The sequence below is a fragment of the Ovis aries genome, chromosome 6 (assembly GCF_016772045.2).
Source record: "Ovis aries strain OAR_USU_Benz2616 breed Rambouillet chromosome 6, ARS-UI_Ramb_v3.0, whole genome shotgun sequence".
NCBI classification, from domain to species: domain Eukaryota; kingdom Metazoa; phylum Chordata; class Mammalia; order Artiodactyla; family Bovidae; genus Ovis; species Ovis aries.
In genome coordinates, this window is record NC_056059.1 from 64,752,077 (window position 1) to 64,779,678 (window position 27,602).

The following is a 27,602-nucleotide window of genomic DNA, read 5'->3' on the forward strand; positions in this document are numbered from 1 at the left end:
TGAACTGAACTGAACTGAACTGATCCTGGGAGAAGACTGCCAGAGAGTCAGCCCAAATTTCTGGTGGCAGTGCAGCCACCTGAATTCCTACAGCCACAATTCCCTGATCCTCAGGCTTCTCTTCCACACTGCAGTCCTGCACTGGATCTGGGATTACTAAACTAGAGAAAGGGATGTGACCTTGGGCTTCTTATGGATGGAACTGTAGGTGCCTATACAGGCAGCACATAAGTCGTCTCTGATGGCAGGGACCTCACTTGCTTCCACAATTACATTCTTGGGGGCAGGACATACACTCAAGGGCAAGGGAGCATGACTGAATCTGACCCTCAGGGGTTTGCTTCCAACAATTGGGAAGGAGATCACACCCATGACAAGGCAGGGTCAGTCATGGAGCAAAAAGGAAGCCTTGCTTCACACCTGGTACATAAATCAGATATTCCAACAAAAACCACATCTCCTATCAAGAGGAAAACGGACAGCACATCCTTAGGAAAGACCTAGCTTGTGTCCTACCAAATGAAGCCCTCATGCCAAAACCACTGGACACACACAGTCTACACAGGGATGTTGTATATAAAGCAAATACTAACAGACATAAAAGGAGAAATTGACAATAATACAGTTATAGTAAGAGACTAACATCTCACAGACATTAATGGACATTACTGTGTCATTATCACTTGGCTTGCTTGTTACTACATATATCATCCTTCTTTTCTTTCATTTGTAAGTGATTAGTCATTTTACCTGGAAGATTAACAGATTTCTGTTACTTTTTCTTTTAATCTATTATTTACATAGATTTATGTCAACATTCATCATTTTGAGTCAAATTTAACAAGAACTAAAGTGAATCCTTTTAAAATGTTGATTTTAGTTATCTTTGAATTCTAGAGACATTTCCTTGATTATAATTCTAAACATTCAGTTCAGTTCAGTTCAGTTGCTCAGTCGTGTCTGACTCTTTGCGACCCCATGAATCGCAGCACTCCAGGCCTCCCTGTCCATCACCAACTCCTGGAGTTCACTCAGATTCACGTCCATCGAGTCAGTGATGCCATCCAGCCATCTCATCCTCTGTCGTCCCCTTCTTCTCCTGCCCCCAATCCCTCCCAGCATCAAAATCTTTTATAATAAGTCAACTCTTCGCATGAGGTGTCCAAAGTACTGGAGTTTCAGCTTTAGCATCATTCCTTCCAAAGAAATCCCAGGGTTGATCTTCTTCAGAATGGACTGGTTGGATCTCCAAGGGACTCTCAAGAGTCTTCTCCAACACCACAGTTCAAAAGCATCAATTCTTCGGGGCTCAGCCTTCTTCACAGTCCAACTCTCACATCCATACATGACTACTGGAAAAACCATAGCCTTGACTAGACGGACCTTAGTCGACAAAGTAATGTCTCTGCTTTTGAATATGCTATCTAAGTTGCTGATAGCTTTTCTTCCAAGGAGTAAGCGTCTTTTAATTTCATGGCTGCAGTCACCATCTGCAGTGATTTTGGAGCCCCACAAAATAAAGTCTGACACTGTTTCCACTGTTTCCCCATCTATTTCCCATGGAGTGATGCAGAATACATCATGAGAAACGCTGGACTGGAAGAAACACAAGCTGGAATCAAGATTGCCGGGAGAAAGATCAATAACCTCAGATATGCAGATGACACCACCCTTATGGCAGAAAGTGAAGAGGAACTAAAAGCCTCTTGATGAAAGTAAAAGAGAAGAGTGAAATAGTTGGTTTAAAGCTCAACATTCAGAAAACGAAGATCATGGCATCCGGTCCCATTAATTCAGTTTTATTCTTGCATTTTCTTCACAGATATTCTCATGATACTTATAATGAGTCTTTGCTCCCTACATTTCAAAACTATGCCTATCTCTCATGTTTTTCCTCTCCTATTGTATGTAATTATCTTCTTTGCTTTCATTCCTTTCCTCAAGTTCCCTTAATATGCTTTCCAACTGAGTGACTGAACTGAACTGATAATTTTTAAAATCAGTCTTTGTTTTTATCTTTTCTTTGGATTTTTTTCTCAGACAATCTGATTTCAAATTTGTGTGTGTGTACTTTATAGCCTGAAAAGATAACACACCCTTTAGCCAATAATTACTATATGCAAAGCACTGAGCAATAGACTCTGGGATATGCAGAAATAAATTCTAACAAACAGTCCTCGATGCTGAAGAACTCACATATAGTTTGGAAGGCAGACATGTAAAAAAAAATCACTATACTGTAATATTAATCATTATAGAATTTTAAAAAGAAATAATCCATATACTAAAAAGTTCCAAATGTTAATTGTATAATTCAATGGTTTTTAGGATATTCATAGAATTCTTCAATCAACTGGCTTCTTTAGTTCAGTACATTGTTTAAGATTAATTCTTGTTCCCTGTTTTAAGCTTATTTATGAATCAATTATACTCTAAGTTGTTGACTCTGATTCATAGTGTTCCTTCATTTTTGCCACTGTTATTTAATGTTATTTATTTTATAGAGTTGTATTATAATTTTCTTCTGCTTCATAACTGTGGTTGGTGTGTTTTCATCCACTGAAAGGTTCTGACAGTCACTTTCTCCTTGTAGTAGATTTGAAATGGATGCAATGTGAATTTCTCTGTATATTTGAAAAGTACCTTTTATTGTTCTTAAACATTAACTATAGAAAATTATATACAGATGAGGCTGAGTGGTTTGAATGGCTTGCCAAGATTCCTCATTCAAGTTTACCATATTTGTATAGCACAGTGAAGCTTCTTTACTAATTGTTGACTTTTCCCTGTATTTGCATTGGAGGTAAGGAAATATAGTATCTCTTCTGATGCTATATTAGTGTTTCTGAAATTCCATATTTGTCACTGCTTCCCCTCTGTTTGTCTCTTCATTACCAAGTTTCTAATAATGCCTCCTCTTAAAGTGGCCTCTATCATCCTCTCAAAACTTTTTAACATTTTTGCATTTGACTGCACATATGGTCCAGTCTTTCCTTTGCGTTCCCTAATTGTCATTGTTCTGATCCACAGGCATCTACCATGTTCCAATTTTTCTGTCATTCAGTGTCAGACTTTCTCCTTGAACCATGTGCTATCTGTGTCTCCTACTGCAAGGATTCTGTTGCTCAATCTATTTCGCAGATAATATCCGTGTTACTTCACTTAGAAGAAAAGTTACAGAGTGGGTTACATTGGTTGTGGATGTTTTCTTCTATATGTAAATTGGACTTTTTAGAAACTGTGTCTCCTAATGATGTTCTAGGCATGGGTTATAAGCGGAAGTCATGTGGAAAAACTTTATATTTAGGAGACAATTACTATGCTATCCAATATTTTCTTTAAAATTGGATATTTCCACTCATTTGTTTGCAAGTCAAATTAACTATGGTAAGTAAAGTAAATGATATGATAAACAATAATTTTATCTAGTTGTTCATGTCATTTCCCTAGTATTTGACTTATTTTACTTTCTTAAGCCAAAAAAACACTAAATTTCAGCTAAATTTTTGAGGTAGAGATTGCTAGTCTTCATTGTTATATCTATTTTTCCTTTTCTTGTACAAAAGAGACTGCAGTATGATATTTATTTTAATTAGATAGGGTCATGTGATTAATTCTCATCATTAAAAAGAGTGGGAGGAACGTGTTTTTTCTAGGCTAAGACAGAATACAAGTCATCACAGAGTTCTCTTCTCTTACTCCTCCCCTGCAAAGATGATAATGGATAAGGCTTTACCTCTAAAGAATGGAGTCATAAAATGGAAATTATTTGAACTTCCATTGAGCTTTCACATGGAAGACATATTTTGCTAAGAAATATCTGAAATTGCATTGCAATTAGAATGAGCAAGAAATATACTTTTGCTTTGTCTAACCACTGAGATTTGGCAGAATAATAGGTATTACAGCATAGGTCTAAATTATTATGATGTATATAGAAGTTGAAATAATCTCCTTAGACCAAGAAGAGGTATAGAGGCTTCCATGTTTCACCAGGAGGAAAAAAAAAAAAAAAACTTAACCACATGACTCAAATAATCATTAGACTTGTGAAGTTCTTTAGTGGAAAAAGGTAAAAGAAATTCCATATACATAACACAATCAGGAAACTGAAAACTTCTTTTATCCTTCTGAAAGTCGTATTTTAATATAGAAAATTTACATAAAATAATGTCTATTATTTAAAATAAAAGTCTTCTATTTATTATCTTAAAGGAATGAACAGCCGGCAATATTAGCAATATTTTACAAGACCTTTGCAGATACTCACATTTGTAAAAATCACTAATATATTCAAAGCCTCTCATAAAATATTATAAGAAACACAAGTTGTTCTGAAAAGCAAGGCAGGAAATATTAATTTGATTTAATTGAATTGATTTGATATTGCATTAATATTTTAATATTTTCATGTAAAATATTCTGTAATTTAATTTATGATTATTATAGTTATATTAATCATGAGCTGAACTGTCAAAACTATAACTTGCTGCTGTATCTTATGTACTATGTGCTCACTATAAACATCATGAATATATATTTAGAAACAGATTTTCTTCCATTTTTGAATGATTTAATTCTAACTGAAATTTATTCTGCATATGGCTCATCTCTGTGTGTTAGATTTCTACCTTAGTAGGGAATACTTTCTCAGTTACATATTCAACTGATACCTCCTTTTCTATTAACTTCACATTATGCAAATTAAAATGGTTCTTAAAATTCTTGAACCAATCTTTGCTCACAGATTTGGTTGCTTCAAATACTGTGCTGGTACCTGCAGCACTTGTGGCTACATAAAAAGATTCTTTCTTTCTTCTTTTTTTGACAGGCTTATGGCTTCGTCCTAAATTATATTTGCATTAGAGTCACATATTTCTTTTGCACATCTTCATAATACACATTATCTTTTTAACTCTCATGAATTATTTTAAGCTATAAACCACTATATGTGCAGGCTAGAATATTTTATGAAAAATTTCTCTATTTCTATATAGAGCATGAGCTTTCTGAGTCACAAGCAGACTTATCAAAACCTTCTAGATTCTAGTTAAGAAGCTTTGCTTTGCCATTTCGTTTTCATATCTTTCAAGGAGAGTATCTTGCTTTTCTAGCTAACTCCATGAAATACATATTATTATTCATAATTTTTTACTTACATCCCAGGGAACCAAATAAGAAATGAATAACTGAATAAGCAACCTGTGATGAAACCTAGATAGTATGAAGATTTATTTATTAGTTAAGTGAAATGATCCTATAATAAAGCTTCAGGTGTTCTACCAAAATTTACAAATAGATAAGAATAACATTACAAACACATATGAGCACTTAAACACACATACATCCTAGAATTCCTAAGTCTCTGCTCAATACTAAAATAGTTGTTTCTATTGTTCTCAAATACCAAGAATGTATTTGTGTATTTGTATTTAATGTACTCTTATTTACTTATTTTATTTGGCTTTTATTGTATATATATATTTATATTTATTTTACTTTACAATACTGTATTGGTTTTGCAATACATCAAGAAGAATCTGCCACGGGTGGACATGAATTCCCAATCCTGAATCCCCCTCCCACCTCCCTCCCCATACCATCTCTCTGGGTCATCCCAGTTCACTAGCCCCAAGCATCCTATATCCTGCATCAAACCTAGACTGGCGATTCGTTTCTCATATGATATTATACATGTTTCAATGCCATTCTCCCAAATCATCCCACCCTCTCCCTCTCCCACAGAGTCCAAAAGTCTGTTCTATACATCTGTGTCTCTTTTGCTGCCTTGCATACAGAGTTATTGTTACCATATTTCTAAATTCCATTTGTATATGTTAGTATGCTGTATTGGTGTTTTTCTTTCTGGCTTACTTCACTCTGTATAATCAGCTCCAGTTTCATCCACCTCATTAGAACTGATTCAAATGTATTCTTTTTAATGGCTGAGTAATACTCCATTGTGTATATGTACCACAGCTTTCTTATCCATTCATCTGATGATGGACATCTAGGTTGCTTCCATGTCCTGGCTATTATAAACAATGCTGTGATGAACATTGGAGTACATGTGTCTCTTTCAATTCTGGTTTCCTCAGTGTGTATGCCCAGCAGTGGGATTGCTGGGTCATAAGGCAGTTCTATTTGCAATTTTTTAAGGAATCTCCATATGTTCTCCATAGTGGCTGTACTAGTTTGCATTCCCACCAACAGTGTAAGAGGTTTTCCTTTTCTCCACACCCTCTCCAGCATTTATCAGCAATTATATGCCAATAAAATGGACAACATGGAAGAAATGGACAAATTCTTAGAAAAGTATAACTTTCCAAAACTGAACCAGGAAGAAATAGAAAATCTTAACAGACCCATCACAAGCACAGAAATTGAAACTGTAATCAGAAATCTTCCAGCAAACAAAAGCCCAGGTCCAGATGGCTTCACAGTTGAATTCTACCAAAAGTTTAGAGAAGAACTATCACCTATTCTACTCAAACTCTTCCAGAAAATTGCAGAGGAAGGTAAACTTCCAAACTCATTCTATGAGGCCACCATCACCCTAATACCAAAACCTGACAAAGATGCCACAGAAAGAGAAAACTACAGGCCAATATCACTGATGAACATAGATGCAAAAATCCTTAACAAAATTCTAGCAATCAGAATCCAATAACACATTAAAAAGATTATACACCATGACCAAGTGGGCTTTATCCCAGGGATGCAAGGATTCTTCAATATCTGCAAATCAATCAATGTAATTCACCGCATTAACAAATTGAAAAATAAAAGCCATATGATTATCTCAATAGATGCAGAGAAAGCCTTTGACAAAATTCAACATCCATTTATGATAAAAACTCTCCAGAAAGCAGGAATAGAAGGAACATACCTCAACATAATAAAAGCTATCTATGACAAACCCACAGCAAACATTATCCTCAATGGTGAAAAATTGAAAGCATTTCCCCTAAAGTCAGGAACAAGACAAGGGTGCCCACTTTCACCGCTACTATTCAACATAGTTCTGGAAGTTTTGGCCACAGCAATCAGAGTAGAAAAAGAAATAAATGGAATCCAAATTGGAAAAGAAGAAGTAAAACTTAATGTACTCTTTTAATACAAGCTGGGTAGATTTCAAACTATTCTCATCCCTCTAACAGATAGGGGTAAGCAAGTAGGCATTCGTTTCTGTTCCCTAACTCTTGAGTTCTTCTATTGGAAGGACTGATGCTGAAGTTCCAATACTTTGGCCACCTGATGCAAAGACCCAACTCATTGGAAAGACTCTGATTCTGGGAAAGATTGTAGGCAGGAACAGAAGTAGGGGACAGAGCATGAAATGGGTGGATGGCATCACTGACTCAATGGAGATAAGTTTAAACTAATTCTAGAAAACTCCAGGAGATAGAGAAGGACAAGGAAGCCTAGAGTCCTGCAGTCCATGTGGTTGCAAAGAGTCAGACACAACTTACTGAACAATAACAATAACAACTCTTGAGTTACACCAACCAAGGCTTCCCTTGTGACTCAGCTGGTAAAGTATCTGCCTGCAATGTGGGAGATCTCGGTTCTATCCATGGGTTGGGAAGATCCCCTGGAGAAGGGAAAGGCTACCCACTCCAGTATTCTGGCCTGGAAAATTCCATGGAGTGTAGAGTCCATAGGGTCACAGAGTCAGACACGACTGAGCAACTTTCACTTTAACACCAACAAAAGCTGGACTCTTACCTATTTTACATATTTGTTTTACATAAAGAAGGGGAAGCCCAACAATTAATTAACCATGGAACCCATTTGACATAGCAATGATACTATTAGTTTTTAATTCATTTGGGCTCCATATTATTAAATATTAATTTAAAAAGTAGACCTTCCTACCCTAAAATTTGATCACCAATAAGAAAGCCATAGAACTCACAATTAGTTGAAGAATAATTTTTTCCAATATTTTTCAAGATTGTTTTATGACCCAAATCAGGAGTAGCAATATCTTTGTTTCTTAAATGGAAATTAAATACATCAAGGTTTCTAAACGTATACTTTATTCAAAGCTCTCTTTTATTTTGCAAACTTAATATAGAATAGATTTGCAACTATTCTTTTGCAGTCAAATGTTTTCAAACAGGTTTAGTTAGGCTATATTTTTTCTGTCTTATGCAAATACATTCTTCAGCCTTCTGTAAATACATTCCAAGGAAACAAATCCTTCCTGGTGAGGCTTCTAAATTTTTTCCTCTTGTGCAGGGTCAATGAGCTCAGCAACCTGTCATCTACAATGTCTTTTCAAAATTTATTATGCTAACAATCCCATTCCCCATATACTATAATAATAATGTTTGTAAAAGTATACAAATTAATAAGTATGAGTATATCAACTAATGGATTCCTGAGAAGTTTCATTATTCATGTGAAGACTTGTCCTAAGATGTGAAGGGTCAATTACCTGCAACATATTATACAGTCGGATACAAGTTACAAATTTGTTTCTTGGCAAAGTCATTCTCTATTCTAGACAATGGTCCCCAAACATAAACTTGTACTTATGTCAGATCCTTTAGAAATATTTACATACTTGCCTGATTAATTATGGTTTTTATTCAGCACTTTGGCAGTTGTTTCACAATATTTGACCAGTTCTCACAAATGATTAGTTTGAAAATATATATTTGAGAATATTTGCTCCAAACAAATGTTAACTATCTGAGCTTGACATCAGGAGTCAGAAGAAACAGAATCAACATAGCTAGTCATTTCAAATTTTGTTTTCTTGCATCTATCTCAGATCCCCTTTTAGCTTTTTTCCCATGGGCCACCTACTTCAGAGACTGAGAGTTTGGCAGTTTGATTAATAAGCAGTTTCTTGTCACTTGGTCCTCCCACACTCAGTTAAGAGGCTTCAGTGGGGTCCAGAATACTCATATGTTACAAGTCCTCAGTTGAATCCTTTCGATTCAAGTATTCCAATGTTGAGTGGGGAAAGAGTAATTTTCATTTAGCCATTAAGTGAATGCTCTGACATTATTTCTAATATTCCCTTTGTTTTCTCAAGGCATATAATTATAAAAATTGTCTTAAGGGCCCCTAAATTAAAAGGGTATATCCTTTCTCAGATTTACAAGGGCTCCTTATCCTGATGAAGAAAGTAAAAGGAAAGAAAATAGACACCATTTCACATACCATTTCCTTGACATATTTAACCCTCTATATAAACCAGTCTTTATTAATCAAGGTTTGCATTTGAGGAGACTGGTTTCCCAAGAGTATAATTAACATCAAGTTCAAAAAGTCAATAAACCACAGAAATGAGATACCAATAGAGATCTCACTGATGCCAGGTCACACAAACTATTACATTATGCTGCCTTCTCCACCAAATAGGTGATAATAGTGAAAGAATGGAAGCCTCTTATACAATGCTAAATTGTATTCATTATTTGACTAGTGTCTTGGTGAAACTCATGCTATAAATATCTCAGGTTTCCCTAGTGGCTCAGTGGTAAAAAAAAAAAAAATCTGCCTGTAGTGCAGGAGCCACAGGAGACGTGGGTTTGATCTCTGGGTTAGGAAGAGCCCCTGGAGGAGGGCATGAAAACCATGCCCTTGCCTGGGGGCATCCAGTATTCTTGCCTGGAGAATCCCATGGAAAGAGGAGCCTGGCAGGCCACAGTCCATGGGGTTGCAAGAGTTGGACACGACTGAAGGGACTTAGCACGCATAAATATCTGGAATGTTTTTAAATACCAACATTAAAATCTGCAGCTATTTTATTTTTAAACTATATCTTCACTTTTTGATTCCACGCACTAAACAATTATTTTATCATCATATTGCATTCTCAATTTCTTAGAAGACTAAATAAGAATTTTAATATTTTAGGAAAATGCAGGTTTAGTAGTATTTCAGGAAAATTTTGAGATGAATTTCAAGGGAATGAATGAAATAATCTGTAAAGGATTTTCTAAATAAAGGATATTCTTAGAACATTTAGAAATAAGAAAAAAACACCTGTTAGCTTTTATCATAAATATATAAGATTCTTCACATTCTCATTCTTCATCTATCAGATAGGCATATTCAAGTAACATAATACAAAGTTTATCAAATTATAAAATATTTGTGATGTTTGATACAAAACTTGGAGTGCCTTGATAAAGCACATCTTTATATTATGTTTAATACTAATGTTCACCTAGAATTTAGTGCTATGCTTGAAGGCATCATTTAAGCTATCTCTAAGAAGAAGGAAATGGCAACCCACTCCAGTATTCTTGCCTGGAAAATCCCACAGACAGAGGAGCTGGTGGACTATGGTCCAAAAGGTCACAAAAGAATCAAACACCACTTAGCGACTAAACAACAGCATTAGAGAATTAGAGGGTTCTTCTTTACACTCATGTTTCTTTATCATAAATACTGACACTGTGTAAGTCTTCTCAAACCAATCCTTTCCATTTGTTTATAATCCACATTAGACTACTGTAACCTCTGCAATTTTATGGTAGCAATTAGACTTTGAAGTCTAGAAATCATTGGCTTCATTTTTCCTCTGTAAAGAGTTTTCATTCTCATTTATTTTCTTTTTTTAAACTATTCTCTTTATCCCATTTGCTTTTCATATTTCTGTCCACTTTCCCAAAGAGCTATGCTTAAGCAAGAAATTATGCAGCATTGGAGACATACAGGGATCTCTATCAGCAGACACAAAATGTACACTAGCCTATGTCAGTTCTACTCACACCATCAAGTACAGTGCAATTACAATAATTAAATTTAAAGCACTTCAATTATAAATCCTGACAGCAATGCGAATATTGGTTTATGGAAATCTCTAAGTAGGTACTTCTTGTCATATAAAGGAATAATCTTTAAAAATTAAAGTTAATGGTAATTTTAATGAAAGAAACTCTCTAGATACAGTCTTTAACCATGTAAGTTCAATCTGGAATAAATGTGAATGATTAGAAAATTTTCATTTTAGATTAAACTAGTCCTCTGGACTCTGTGATTACTGCTGCATTTATGCCTGGTTTGGTTTCCAAACTAGCTGCATCATGACTAACTACTGTAATAACTTTTATAATGCATTTTATCACTATAGTCAAATACTAGGCTCAATAAGCAAGCAAAAGAATCACACAGTGTTGAGAAATTAATGGCTGTTATTGTGCAATTAATAGATTATTTTAATATATTTTGTATTAATGTTCAGCATTTTTAACATACAATTTAAAGTAACATTTTCAGATTAACCATTGAATATAAATACATCTAACAAAATATAATGTATAGAAATGCAATTTATATTTTTGTTAAAATTGGAAACAGATATTTACTTTTAGAGGAATAGGGGTCCTAGGTTCTATTGCAGATTATAGTATTCTCTCTAGCTGCAATTTTGGGTAAGCCATCACTTATTACTTTTTTCTAAATTCTACAGCAATAAAATGAGGCATATAAAACTTTTTAATAAAAGTTCTATAATTTAAATTATAAGCAGTTTGGGAAAAAAAAAATTTTTTTAGAATGCAAATAAATCAGCCAGAAGCTAATTTTGTTCAGCTACCTTTTCTTTTACTATTTCATTTTAACCTTTTGTTTACACAGGCAAGCACTGTTTCAGTTTCTTTTGTATCTAAAGAGTGTCCACTATTGGCATAACTTTGGAACAACTCACTTGCATGATAAAAAGTGCAACAGAAGGAAAGTCACTTAACAGCCAACATTTGCTGTGCCTATTTTTTCCCCTCTAGCATCAGGAATATAAGCCCTGGCTTTTCCATGGAATAAAAGGGCAAAGTAAATACACTGTAACTTCTGACTCTTGTCTCTTATACTACAGATGTCTAATATACCATAAATCTCTCTGCTTTTGCTTATGATACCTATTAGGTCTGTGCTCATTTCTGGAGTCTCTAGGGAGGAATCTGATCCAAATTGATTCAATTGGCAGGATTAATTTTCTTAGCTTCCTTACTTGTGGTAAGGACCCATTTTCTTGCTAGCTCTAAAGATTGGTCTTTGCTCCTAAAGGCCACCCACCTTCTTTCTCATGTTTCCATATATTCCCACTTCCTCCAAAAATGGTAGGTGAAATTTCACGCTTTATGTTATACTCCTTTCAGGTGTACCCTTCTGATGGATTCCCCAAATAAAAGGGAAATAATTTTTTTTTTTACCAATGTTTAGTATTTTCAGTACATAGTGTTTATATATACTTTGCTACATTTATCTTTTGTATTTTCTATTTAAGAAAACCATTTACTCACAGCAACTATAAATTAAATATGCTCTACTGTTTTAAGCCACCACGTTTGTGGCTGTATTTTTTATAGATGCCTCCAGAAATTAATATATTATGTATATAAAATTCTAGAGGAGGCAAAACTAATCTATAGTTACAGCAGATGTCTGAATCAGGGATTAGGGCAGGGCTGCCTGAAAAGTGATACACAGAAACTTTCTGGGGAGATGAAAAATGTTATATGTTTTGACTGTGGGTATAGGCTTCCCTTGTGGCTCAGCTGTGAAGAATCCGCCTGCAATGTGGGGGACCTGGGTTTGATCCCTGGGTTGGGAAGATCCCCTGGAGAAGGGACCAGCTACCCACTCCAGTATTCTGGCCTAGAGAAGTCCATGGACAGAGGAGCCTGGCAGACTACAGTCCAATTGGGTTGCAAGAGTTGGACATGACTTAGCAACTTTCACTTTCACATGGAACCATGAGTATGTATATTTATCATAACTCATGGAACTACATAAAGTTATGCTAATTATACTTCACTAAATTAGAAATATGATTTGACAGTCCAACGCTCATTTAATCTTACAGGTAAATCATCACACTGCCTCCATGCAATGTGGATAGGACAAAATGGACAGAAGACTAAGGTTTATCTTTTCACTACGGTCAGGTCCTATAAAAATATCATGGTCTCACTATGTTTATGCCTGGCTTTATGATACATCTCAAAGAGGTGCATCATCTGGGAAGCACTGAGATAGCAACCCTTGGTTTCAGAGGTGCTCTATGTTGACTTCCCAGTGGGTTGCTACCTTTGCCTTATGACTGCTGAAATTTGATTATGAATCACCCCAGCTTCTGAAAAAAAAAAAAAAAGAAAAGAAAAGTCACAAACAATAAAATATTTTCCTTGTTTTGAGTAACAGCAGATGGTCAGTCAGAGTAAGACAGTGGAGCAATAAGTATGACCAATCTGTGTTATTGTGTTTTAATGTCTCTGAGCATAAGTATCCTGAAGAGCCTAAGTGAAGCAAAGAGTCGGACATGACTTGGTGACTGAACAGACAGAACCTGCCTGTTAGGCAGGAGACCCAGCCTCAATCCCTGAGTTGGGAAGATCCCCTGGAGAACGGAATGGCAATTCACTCCAATATTTTTGCCTAGAAAATTCCATGGACAGAGGAGCCTGGCTTGCTATAGTCAGTGCGGTCACAAAGAGTCGGACACAACTGAGTGACTAACACATTTTCACTGAGCATAGCTGAGGAATCAGTTTACTATTCTAAAATTTTTGCAAGGGAGAGTGAACAACTGATTTTACCAATAATTTGAGGAACATTTATTAACTCCTGAGTGCATGAAATGTCAGCATATTTGCTTATCTCTAAATCAGGAGGCCATCCAGTTACTGACATTAACTTTAACATGTGGGAACAAAGTCTTATATTGGATTGTAGAGGATATAAAAACAGCACACAGACATAGATAAAATTGTGAAGCATTGTAAGAATAAAGAAGATAACTTATCTTGATTCTGTTACTTTCATGTCTAGAGTCACACTGCATTTTGGCATACCTAGAAAATATACATCCATATACATAATTTTATAAGTTAAAGCAACCATATCATTGACCAGAACTATGAGAAATAGGAAAGTCCCATAATTCCCAGAATTTGAAAACTGCCTTCATAGTATAACTTTGGCTAATGATAACACGAAGACCTTTGCCCTAAACTTTAGTATATAGAGTTCAGACTTGGGCATGTGTTCATATTCATGGGCATCTTAATATATTGGCCCTAATATATGTTTTCAAAGTATGTATATAATGTTGGGATAAAAAGGCACAGGATCAAATTTATAATGTAACTGGAATAGCTGAGCAGTTGGCTGCCAGGTTTATTTCAGAGGAATGCTCTTCTCAGATTAAATGATATATGATAAAATCATACAAGTGACTATATATGTTAGCTGAGTGAAGACATTGAAGCACATAGGTGGATCCTAAAAGAGGGAAGAGCATATTCAGAAGTCAAATGAAATAGGGTTAAATGACTATAGTACTTTTAACTAAAAAATTCAATATTACTGAAGAACAGAGCTCTAGATATTGAGTTTTTGAAAGATATATCTGGAAAGATATAAGAATAAGAAAATAAACCAAAGGAAAGGGTTGTGATAAGACTTATACTAAGAGCAATGAAGGGCTCTGGGGTTTTCATCAAGGCAATAAAACACTCAGATCTTTCTGTATTGGAGAAATTGAAGGACTTTCAATCTTGGGACCCTCAGTAGACTTCCTCAAATATTATTGAGTATAGAAAGCAGCAGTAGACTGAAAAAGATCAAAGCTCCCAAGACTGTCAGAGGTTATGCATACAGTTTGAAGCCAAATCCCTGAAGGGCAGGCTGAAGTTGATAAGGCTATAGAATTAGGCTATGAAAACTAAATGTTATTACCTCTGAAAATTCATTATCCTTTTACCTTATAATGAAAACCTTTTTTGGTTGCAGAAAAGCTACTCACTCATTTGATAGGTAATTTAACTCAACCTACAGAAATGAACCTGAAACCCAGACTGGCCAATCAGAGTATTCATAATAACCTTATAGTGAGACATATAAATTAAGCAGTTATTTGAAGCAATTAAGATGGATGCTGAGTAAGGAAGTTAGCTTTTATTACTCTTTGTCAGCTAAAAGAGCAATTTCTGCCATAATTTGGATATAAATTAATTGATTTTAAGTTACTTTGAGATTCAGTGTTGTCACCACTATAAGTATCCTAAATGACGTACATACTAATGGAAAAACAAACTTACTTGGCATCAGAATTTAATAACATTTTAATGAATTATAAAAATATCTATATACTTTCATATAAGTATATGTATATATGATTAACTCAGTTTAACATACTTTACAACAAAAATAATACAGCATATTAACTAGAGGCAAAGTAATCATTAGTTGACATAAAGACTATCCATAATGTACTGAAATGCAGAAATGAGATGAACTAATACATTTTAATAATTTGAATCACAACCTAATGGTATATATAAATATTTAAAGCACAGGCAAAATCAATGAAATTTATTATTGTGTGTTTATTTAAGAACCTTCATTCTTGCCTTTATACTGAAGTCCTATTTTAGCATTAGGTCAGAAATATTTTGTCCTAAGGCAGAGCAACAGTTCAAATGTGTTATTTGCATTTCATATTAAGATTAATGCAGAGGCCTTAGGATTTTGAGTCTTCTGTGAAAACTGCTTTGAAAACCACTGAATTCCAAGTGACATATCTCGTTCTCATTCATGAATTAAATATTATATGTCAACTTTGCAATGAGGCATGCAGTGAATATACCCGAACAGTTCACTGTTTGGTTAGAAGAAGCACTTGGGAAATGCATGTTATGGCAGGGCTCTCCAACCTCTGGGAACTAATGCCTGATGATCTGAAGTGGAGTTGATGTAAACATAATAGAAATAAAGTATACAACAAATATAATGCAGTTAAATTATCCTGAAACCATCCCTCCCACTGAACCATGGAAACATTTTCTTCCATGAAGTCAGCCCTGGCACCAGAAAGGTTGGGGACCACTGTTTATGGTATCAACACAATATTTTTTTCTATTTCCCAAGAGAGTTAAATATCTTCTCCAAAGTTGCCACCACATTATGGGCTCCAGAGGTGAACATAGGCTGCAACTATGAGATTCACGAGCAGGCAAAAAGCTCTGCCCCCACTAAGCTGGGAATGCGTGGACAGCAGCCACAGCCTAGGAGACCCACAAGCAGATGCCAAGTGCTGCCCTACCATCCCAAGAGTGCACAAGGGTTGCTGTAACTGAATACCCCATATCAAGGGGATAATGGCGAGCACACACCACAAAGAGACAGCAAGCACCCAAATTAAAAGCAGCCCCTCTACTCAAGAAAAGGTGATGAAGTAAAATGACTTGAGCTCAAACTCATCTCCCCTGAAGAAAACACCAAAATCACAACTAACTGCTGAATAACCATTACACACACACAAAAACACTGGAATTTATAAAAAAGAATACTTCACATTCAAAAGACAATGAAGAAGTCACAACGAGATGGTAGGAGGGGTGCTGTCACAACATAAATCCCACACCCTCCAGGTGGGTGACTCTCAGACTGGAAGACAATTAAATTGTAGAAGTTCTCCCACAAGAGAAAGAATTTTGAACCCTATCAGGCTCACCTGAGGGTCTGGGATCAGGAGGAGGAACACCCAAATTTTGAAAGCCAGTGGAGCTTGAGTGCAGAAGCTCCAAGGACTGGGGGAAACAGAGGCTCCGCTCCTTGAGGGCACACATAAAATTACAGATACTAGGATCCAGCACAAAGCAGTAACTCCATACTGTGAAAATGGCTATACTACCCAAAGCAATGCACAGATTCAATGCAAGCCCTGGATTTTTCACAGGACTAGAACTCTTTTTTTTTTTTTTTTTTAATTTGTATGGAAAGACAAAAGATCCCGAAGAGCCAAAGCAACCTTGAGAAATAAAAATGGAACTGGAGGAATCGGGCTCCCTGACTTCAGACTATAGTAAAAAGCTACAGTAATAAAACAGTATGATACTGGTGCCAAAACAACAACAACAAAAATATAGACCAATGGAATAGGATAGAAAGTCCAGAAATAAACCCAAACACCTATGGTCTCTCAATCTGTGACAAAGGAAGAAAGAATACACAGTGGAGAAAAGACAGTCTCTTCAATAACTGGTGCTGAAACAACTGGACAGCAACATATAGAAGAATGAAATTAGAACATTCTCTAACACTATACACAAAAATAAACTCAAAATGAATCAAAGACCTCAAAGTATGGCTGGACACTATAAAAATCACACAGGAAAACACAGAGCACTCTTTGACATAAATCACAGCAATATCTTTTTTTTATCTACCTCCTAGAGTAATGGAAATAATACCAAAAACTAACATATGGGACCTAATTAAACTTACGAGCTTCTGCACAGCAAAGGAAACCATAAAAAAGAAAAAAAAAGACAATCCATAGAATAGGAAACAATATCTGCAAATGAAACGTCTGACAAGGGATTAATCTCTAAAATATACAAACAGTTCATGCAGTTCTGTATAAAAAAAATAAAACATTATAAAAAAAGGGCTGAAGACCTAAGTAGACATTTCTCCAAAGAAAACATACAGATGGCCAACAGGAACATGAAAAACTGCTTAACATCACTAATTTATCAGAGAAATGAATATCAAAACTACAGTGAGTTATCACTTCACACCAGTCAGAATGGCCATCATCAAAAAGTCTACAAACAATAAAGGGACTTATTGGAGAGGGTGTGATGGAAAGGGAACCCTCTACCCTCTTGGGGGGAATGTAAATTGGTACAACCACCATGGAGATTCCTTAAAAACTAAAAATAGGACTATCATATAATTCAGCAATATCACTCCTGGGTATATATCAGAAGAAATCCATAATTTGAAAATTATACATGCCCCTCAACATTCATAGCAGCACTATTTACAATAGTCAAGAAAAGGAAGCAGACTAAATCCCCATCAACAGAGAAATGGATAAAGTTGTGGTATATATATACAATGGGATATTAGTCAGAAAAAGAATGATATAATGCCATTTGCAGCAACATGCATGGGCCTGGAGATTATCATACTAAGTAAGTTAAACAGAGAAAAACAAACATCATATGAATTCACTCATTTGTGTAATCTCATTTTAAAAAATGATACAGATGAACTTATTTACAAAACTTCACCAGACTTACAGATATTGAAAACAAACTTATGGTTGCTGCTGCTGATGCTGCTAAGTCGCTTCAGTCGTGTCCGACTCTGTACAACCCCATAGATGGCAGCCCACCAGGCTTCGCGGTCCCTGCGATTCTCTAGGCAAGAACACTGGAATGTGTTGCCATTTCCTTCTCAAATGCATGGAAGTGAAAGTGAAAGTGAAGTTGCTCAGTCGTGTCTGACTCTGTGCAACCCCATGGACTGGTTACCAAAGGAGAAATGTGGTGAGGAGGGATAAATCAGGAGACTGGGGTTAACATATACACACTACTATATATAAGATTGGAGAAGGAAATAGCAACCAACTCCAGTATTCTTGCCTGGAAAATCCCATGAACAGAAGAGCCTGGAGGGCTACAATCCATAGTCAGACAAAACTGAAGCAACTTAGCACATATATAAGATAGATAACCAACAAGGATCTACTGTATAGCTCAAGGAACTCAATTCAATATTTTGTGATAACCTGCATGAGAAAAGAATCTGAAAAAGAATGAATATACGTATAACTGAATCACTTTGCTGGACACCTGAAACTAACACAACATTGTAAATTAAATATACTCCAATAAAACTTTAAAAATGATAATAAACCAATTTCTTTTTGCAAAGTCAAAAAGAATATATTCAATGTTTTGAATTACATCAAACATGATATTCTATCAAAAACTCACTAAAAGTAATAAAACACTGAGTAAACATTAATAGATCTATTGAATCAATGACAGTGGGAGTCTATAAAAAATGTTTACCAATTTTACTCAAGTCCGTATGGTACCACAAAGGGTAATAAAGCCAAGAAACACACAAACAATATCAAGTATCCTTTTTTTAACTTTAGATAATCTAGTCTATTTATAAGTAATTACTAATAGGACTGCTGTACAGAAAAATAACACTGAACATGGTTTTCTTTTGATTTTAAGGCTCCATGGAATATTAATTTCAGCAGTTATGAGAATATCACACACCTATGATTCAAAGTTCAATCAATCACAAATCAAATCAGGACATCCAGACTGTGCTGGGTTTTCTGTTTGTTCGAAACATCAGCGTCACTGGGATCCAGTTCACATCAACCATCATAAAGTGCTTCAGGTACTATGCTTACATACCTTGGTCCTGGTGGTAGAACCTGCAATGCCTTGTTAACTGGTTCCTGCTCTTCAGCCCCCGCCCAGAGAACAGTTAGATTCATGGATGAGAAAGCCTTTGCAGAAGTCCAGGAATCCAGTTGAATAGTTCTATCAAACCGTTGGAGGTTAAAAAATACATATGTATGAATTTGGATGCATCGGAAAGGGAAAGAAGGACAGTTTGACTTTACCTGCATAACCCCTCCCCCAAGGCAGCACACATTAGTGCCAAAAGAGACCACCCTGGACCATGATTTCTCACTTGGGGAAAGTGAAAGCATGAGAATGAGTACTCAAGATTCCCCAGGCAAGTGAGATGCAGCCCAAGAGGATCATTTCTTTTTCACCCCATCCAGAGAACTGAGTCATGAGCTGCACTACTTAGGGCAGGGAAGATGCTGGGAGAGTGGCAGAGGTCACTGAAGGGATGTGGATCCAGAGATTGTTAAATGCCTCTTGTACACCATCAAGAAGCCCATCCAAGAGCCACTGGAGGAGGCTTACCTGTGATTCTTCCCAACTTGCCCATGGGCACCCCCAGCGCTTTGTGCAACTCACCCACACATCATCTAATGGTGTGACCAGTTCCCTGTACATACTCTCAATGGCAGGAAGAATAAGCTTTGGCAGATGGCTAGTAAGCATTGCAGAAAATCAGCCAGAATCTGCAGACCAGGAAGCAACCACAAATTTGAGCTTTAGAGTCACCACTGGGAAAGTCAAAAGGAAGCTGTCAGCAACGCACCTGGTGAGCTGCAAGATGGAATGAAGCTTAAAAATTTTGCCAAAAGAAGCAGCAAGAAGTGTGACGCAGGTGTAACCACAGAGAGACTGAGGAAGCCTCAGAATCCCCTGAACAGCATTGGGAAGGTATTTCTTTCCTAAAGTCAGCCAGTAAAGACTGGAGAAAGTGCCTGCTACTTCTAATGGAAGGACAGCAGCTGCAAGAACTTTAAGGAAAAAATTAAAAAATAATGGAAACATGACTCCAACAAGGGATGGCAGCAATCTGCTAGTAATCAATTCCCAAAACATCCCGATAAGGAAATAAAAATAGCCGGGTTTTTCTCTTGAGGTGAGAACATCCACACTCGTAGCAGCTTTACGTATACAAAAAGTATTAACTAGTCTCCGTGTTGTACTGTCACATCCCCATTATTACTTATTTTATAACTAGAGGTTGGTTCTGTTTCTTTCTTGTCCTTGCTCAGGTACTCGATTGCACATGGTCAGAAGGGCCCAGGCAGCTGCTGATCCACAACGGTGCCCCAGGCCAAGAAGACAAGAGCAGGGCTTTCCACTTCCCAGTAGCAGGGGTCCCAGAGGACGTCAATCAGAAAGCTCAGCCGCACGCCCTTGCAGAATGCAAATTGGAGGCTTGTAAGAGGAATCACCGTCTATGGGGTCGCACAGAGTCGGACACGACTGAAGTGACATAGCAGCAGCAACAGGAGGAACCGCTGCCTCTGCACCCCACCACGCTCCACCACCCGCTCGTGGGGGGCAGTGTAGCCACCCCCACCCCGCCTCCAGCGAGCCCCGCGAGAAACAAGCCTCATCTCCAGCCCCTGTGGAACTGGAGCCTGAGCAAGAAGCCAGACTAGAGCAAGCCCGGCCTCAAAGAAGGCTACCTAAGGGGCCGAAGTAGCGCTGACCTCAGTTCCTCAAAGAAGCCCAAGTGCTATTATGCAGGCTGTGAGAAAGTTTGGGGGCTGAGACCTCACCACGTATAGGAACCTTTGCCTGCTGCCCGCGGCAGGGGTTCCAGAAGTTTGTGAAGAGAGTTGGTGTGGCCCCGCTTCACTGGGCATGCGCGGGATCTCTGGCGGCCCACCTGCAGGAAGCTCCTCAAAGCGGAGGACAAGTTCCACCTGAGCAAACCAGCCAGCCAGCCGCCACACCCCGGGGGGACCCGCAACCACTCTCTCTGTTGCTGCAGCTGCTCCCACGCCAGCAGCCCCACCGTCAGCACCCCCCAGCTCGCTGAGAGCACCATTCTCTCTGGCTGCCAGGCCTCTGGGCTGTTTTCTTGCGGTAACACAGCCCTGCCAGCCTCTTCGAACTGCGTGCTCCGTGCCCCTCATCCCGTGGGCCCGAGGCTGGATGCCCCTCCCCACTTGTTGCAGCCTTGAACAGGTGTGTTCCCTTCCTCTCCGGACTTCGTGTCTAGAGGAAAGAGAACTTTATGAAGTCAACAACAAGGAAACCATTATCTACATCCCAGGTGTCAAAGTAAACTTGTAAAACAGCAACAATCACAAAACCTCCATATACAAATAGCACAGCAGGCATATCCACAAAGGTGAGAGTCAGCCGTGTTGAAGCCTGCTATCTCAGGGATGGACATGTTCCAGAAGTCAGAGATCAATAAGGAGACCATCCCCACCTCCACTCCACCCTTGCTCCCATCTTACTCTTGTCAGGAGACTGTGTAATTTCCTTGGTTCTGTTCTACCTCTTGGCAACAAAAATTTGAAGTGACAGAGCAGTGTTACAGCTCCGTGTTACAGCTCAGTTTTATTGAGAAAGTAAAGGAAAAGACATCCTTGAGGTGTGAAGGCATGCCAACCCAAAAGACACAAAGAGAAGAGAGGCTCTGGCACAATTTTGGCTCCTCTTTATATATGCTTTTTCTCCTCCCACTGGGCCTGCGCTATGTAAATTGGGCTAGCCAGGAGTGCTGCTCGTTTTACCTGAGGTCCTCACTCCAGTCTTCAGACCTTCCTTTGTCCTATTTTCGCAGGCTTTTCCCTTCTTTGTCTTTTAGCCACCACCATTTTGGACTCCTTTTCCCTATTCTAACTACCTAACACTCTGAACTTAAGATTCTGGAGTTTCCTTTTGTTTCAAGAGCACTCTGAGGGCAAAGCTGGGAGACCCCTGCAGGTAGAGCTTAGCGTCTGGCCTGCTGGTCAATGGATCGGTCACCTCGGAGGAGGCGTGGTCACTGACAGTTGTGCTTTCAGGACAGATCTCCAGGGTTAGCTGCACCATCCCAGGAATCTGTCAGATGGGTAGCCTGACTGAAGATTGTCATTTTGGTCCACAGTTGTCATGGTGTGCAGCACAGCAGAGGCCACTGGGGTACATGTGCTGGCACCTGGAGGCCACTGAGGGCTCTGGGACCAGGATCTGGACTTTCAGACTTTACAGGTAGATGTTCTTTCCAGAAATCTGTTTTAACTGCATGAGCCTTTCCATATGTAGTGCATGGGGGATCTTGTTCTTGACTATGAGAGAATTCCAACATAAACACAGCTGGAGGGGATATATCCAGCTCCAAAAAGGTCAGCCCCTACTTTCAGCTGTGAAGCTGGGATGGCAAGGCACCCCAAGAGTACTGGGTGATAGACCTCGTGTAGCCCACTGCAGTCATGGGATGCTTCTTCTTTTAGCTGTTATTAAATCCACCTGGCACAACTGGCTGGACCTTCTAATGCTTTTCTTCATAGTCCAGGAAAAGCAAGTTTATAATCTTATTCTCCTCAAGTGGGATGAAGTTCTCAGTGATTAGGTACTTGAACCTGAGTTCCTAGATCTCCTCATTTGTTGCCTTCTTCAGGTTCAGCTACATGTGGATATACTCCTCATGCTGGCCCCAGGTCTCTGCCTTCACAACCTGCTGTTTGACTTGGAACTTCATGAGTTTCTTGGGTTTGACTTCCATCTCCTGCTGAATGGATGTGTACGTAGCCTGAAACTACATTGCCTCCTCATCTCAGATCATCAGCTCCGACTGTATTTCCTGCTCATGGTATTTCTGTTCTGCAGTCTCATCACTCTTCAGTTTCAATGTCTTCTACTTCTCTTTGGTGTAATGCATGATGCTCTTGCCCCAATAGAGAAGCTCACTTTGACTGCAAGCAGTTCTGTGGCCTTCTGCTCCTACCATAGGTCTTGCAGCACCTTCTCCTTCATCCCTAGCAGCTTCTGCCTGTTCTCACTCATAAGATTGCAGTCATCCTGGCTGGTCACCTTCTCTTCCATGAGTCACTGCTTGCGCACCTGAAGGTGAATTATCCATGTTTTCATCCAAGGCTAGCTTCAGGAGGCTGGGGCAGGTGGTGGTGCTGGTGGTTGATGTTGTTATCCTCTTCTTTGGCCTCCCAGGCTTTGATTACTGGCCCTTCCTGGTAACCTACCAGGGCTGACATGGTGCTTTCTATACGGCTACTTTTTATGTTATTGTTCTTTATGCTGCTGCTCTTCCTCCATAGCCAGTTTTCCAGCATCTCCTTCTTCTCCAGATGAGACTTCAGGTAGGTGATCTCCTGGAATTCATACAGCAATGTGTCCTTGGGGTCCTCATGCACTCAGAGGTTGTTCTTGATTTCCTTGTCTTTGTTGGTAAAGCAGTGGTTGGAGAGGCTCTTGTAGCCAGTAAGAAACTGGCACCTGGGTGGCCACTATGATGATCTTGTCTTTGACCCCAGGAGAGTTCTGCTGCTACTGCTAAGTCGCTTCAGTCATGTCCGACTCTGTGCAACCCCATCAACGGCAGCCCACCAGGCTCCCCCGTCCCTGGGATTCTCCAGGCAAGAACACTGAAGTGGGTTGCCATTTCCTTCGCCAATGCGTGAAAGTGAAAAGTGAAAGTGAAGTCGCTCAGTCGTATCTGACTCTTAGCAACCCCATGGACTGCAGCCCACCAGGCTCCTCCATCCATGGGATTTTCCAGGCAAGAGCACTGGAGTGGGGTGCCATTGCCTTCTCCTTGAAGAGTTCTAGAGCAGCCAAATCAGCTTGGTGTCCTAATAGGGGATGTGGGTGCTCCTGTTGCCCACCAGGACAGTAACTACATTGCTCAGAGAGAAGTTTATTTTGGAAGCTTCCTTATGCTGTTCTCTTCCACCACCTCCACTGGCATCACTATCCATGGACTGTGTGGCTGTCCCTTCAGTTAAGTAGAGATTTGCTTTGTTCTACCTCTTGCTCCTGGCCAGGTTCAACAAGGTTGAGTTTTTCCAAACAGCTGTGGTCCTGGCCATCACAGCCACTGTACCCCATGGTGGTGAGGAAGTAGAGTAGGAGCACGAGCTGATTTCATTCATGTGTGTGTTGCCCATGACCTGAGTCTGCTCTCATAGGTTCATCATATGGTGAATCTCCTTGACATTCTTGGTTACAAAGGAGGAGAGATCCTTGATGTAGATGCCTCAGCATTCTCCATCAGCTTTAGGTTCCTTCTGGACTCCTTGGACAGCAGGTCTCAAATCTCTTCTAGGTATATCTCCAGGTGGGAGGACTGGACCAGGCACTGCTGATAGTACGAGTGCAAGAAATAGAGGAAGTGCTCCAAGGTATTGGGGATGACCTTGTCACTTGGATTCTGTCCAGGTCCCCTGCATGGTATGCCCTGCCAGTGCCTATCTGGCCATAAACAAATGTCATGCCATTGAAACCCTGAAAGTGAGTCTACTGAGACTTTCACATTTTTAGCACATAAGTCTCTGTTTTGAGCTCACATCATGCATGGTATTAAAGTTGAAGGTCTTGGAAATCTATCCTGGGGCAATGCACAGGTTTCAGAGAGTCACCTGGCCAAGTTTTACATCCATGTTAAGGCTTCACAGCTGGCGCTAGTGGTAAAGCACCCGCCTGCCAGTGCAGGAGACATAAGAGATGTGGGTTCGATCCCTGGGTCAGAATGATACCCTGGAGGAGGGCTACTCCAGTATTCTTGCCTGGAGAATCACATGGACAGAGGAGCCTGGCGGGCTACAGTCCATAGGGTCGCAAAGACTTGGACAACGTCCAAAGCTACTTAGCACACAGCACAAGATTTAATAGTGAACAGCAGTCACCCCTTTAGCCAGAAGGTGGCACTGAGCCATCACCTTCAGGGTTGGCCTTGGTTTTACTGATCATCTTACTGCTCTGTCCTTTTATCACCCCCATCCCACTCCACAGCCTGGGTGACCCTACTGTCATCTCTAGGTCTGGATCACTGGGACTGACCCAGTGGGCCCCCATAGTGCCGCTCTTCAAACTGCATACAGACTCCTGGGGTGGGGATTCTGGGAGATGGCCCCACCAGTCCTGCAAGCTGGGCCTCCACAGCTCTCCAGTCCTTACAGAATTAAGCAGAGTCCATGGAAGACATAGGAGCTGCGTTGGCTGAATGGCAGTCCCCAAATGCACCTCATACTGGGGCAGAGAGAATTCTGCCATGTTGCCAATTCTAGTGTTGCTGTGGCAACAGTAAGATAAAAGAGAAAAATGGGATGGGTGACAGAGCAGTCCTCTCCTCCTCTCCCTCCTCCTCCTCTAAGGACCTGGTGGGGGCTCCTGGTTCTGGACACCTGAGGGGGTCCCACCCCTCACATGGGCAGAGGCTCACATGGAGTCCTACCCTCAAGGTGGGAAAATCATTCATTACAGTGAGCAGGCTGCTCCAGCTCTGCCTCTCAACACTTGAAGAAGTAGTGAGAGAAGGGGATGGGGCAGGGAGCAGGGGCAAGACTAAAAAGTTCCCTAAAGTCTTTTAAGGAGGTTTAGAGCTATAAACCATAAGAAAAGACAAAAAGACAATTTAATGAAATCAGAAAAAAAAATACACAAATAAAAGAGAACTTTACCATAGAGATATATTAAAACAAATCAAAGAGAATCCTAGAATGGAAGAGTACAGTGAATGAACTGAAAGATGGAAGAGAAAGCATCGAAAGAAAGCAACAGAAATACATCCATTACAGTAGGATGGATCAAGCAGAAAATAGCATATATAATGTAGAGGATAGGACCTTTGAGATGCTAGTCAGAGGATAATAAAGAGGAGTGAGAATAGCTAGTGTGATATATGGAATATCAGCAAGAGAAACAGTCAGTGAACTATTGCAGTCCCAGAAAGGGAAGAGAGAGAGAAGGAAGAGAAAGCTTATTTAAAGAAATAATGGCTAATGACTTTCCAAATCTGGGGAGAGTTTTGGACATTCAATTTCATGAAGCTCATAAGTCTCCAAGCAAATCCAGTGAGAATTTTTCCAGGACACTTTTAATAGAGCTGTCAAAGTCAAAGCCAAAGCAAGATTCTTAAAATTATCAAGAAGGAAGCATATAACTTACAAGAGAACTCTAACACTATCAGCAACTTTTCAGCAGCAGAAACATCAGAGGCTGGGAGAGAACAGGATGGTATATTCAATATGCTGAAAGAGGGGAAAAAAAAAAAAACAACTGCTAACCATGGATGCTTATCTGGTAAAGTGGACCTTTAGAAATAAAGAAGAGATGAAGACTTGCCCAAACAAACAAAAGCTGGGAAATTTCATCATGCAGGCAAGGCTAGAATTGCCTTGATTGGGCTTCTCAGGTGGTGCTAGTGGAAAACACACACACACACACCCACGCACCCATACACCCACACACACACACACACACACACACCCCGTCTGCTAATGCAGGTGACATAAGAGAAGTGGTTCTGATTCCTGGGTTGGGAAGGCCTCCCGAGTAAGGCGTGGCAACTCACTCTAGTATTCTTGCCTGGAGAATCCCATGGACAGAGGAGCCTGGCAAGCTGCAGTCCATAGAGTCGTGCAAGAGTCAGACACGACTGAAGCAACTTGGTATACGTGAAGACTTACCTTACAAAAAGTGTTGAAAGGAATTCTTCAGACTGAACTGAAAGGATGCTAATTAGCAGCATGAAAACATATGGAAACACACAACACACTAGTAAAGGTAAATACATAGTCAAATTCAGCGTACTCTAATACTATTATATAGGAATATGGTGGTTTAGTTGCTAGGTCATGTCTGACTCTTGTGACCCCATGGACTGTAGCCCACCAGACTCCTTGTCCATGAGATTTTTTGAGCAAGAGTACTGGAGTGGGCCGCCATTTCCTTCTCCAGGGGATCTTCCTGACCCAAGGGTTGAACTTGTGTCTCCTGCACTTCAGTTGGATGCTTTACCACTGAGCCACCAGGAAAGTTGCTATAGTAGTATGTTAACCACTTAAATCTAATGCAGGTATCTCCTGCTTTTCAAAAGCTCCCTTTACAACACTTCATTTTTATGAAAGATCTACATCAGTATCTATCTTTTTCTAAACAAAAGAAATCCAAAGAGATAATTTCTCTTTAATCAAGAAAAAAAAAAAGAAAGTACTTCTTCATTTTATGCCATTTCAGCTTTAAAAAGTTTTCATAGTAACATTCTACTTTTTAATAGTAGGGGAAACCTGTACAAAGATTAAAGGAAAAAATTGTTAAAAATAACTACATCTGCTATAATTTCTTAATGTATATACAACATAAACAGTAAACTGTGAAAATCAAAAACATAAAAAGGGAAAAAATTAGAATTTTGTCTGTGATCAAAGTTGTTAGCATAAAATAGTTATATCTGTATGATGTTTTATGTAATCCGCATGTCAATCA

At 39.0% G+C, this 27,602-nt stretch overlaps 1 pseudogene; it reads right to left on the reverse strand.

Annotated features, from left to right (window-relative positions):
- Positions 1–22,198: 22,198 nt before the first annotated feature.
- LOC101111806 (kinesin-like protein KIF3C) lies at positions 22,199–24,775 on the reverse strand (annotated as a pseudogene).
- Between the last annotated feature and the right edge of the window lie 2,827 nt (positions 24,776–27,602).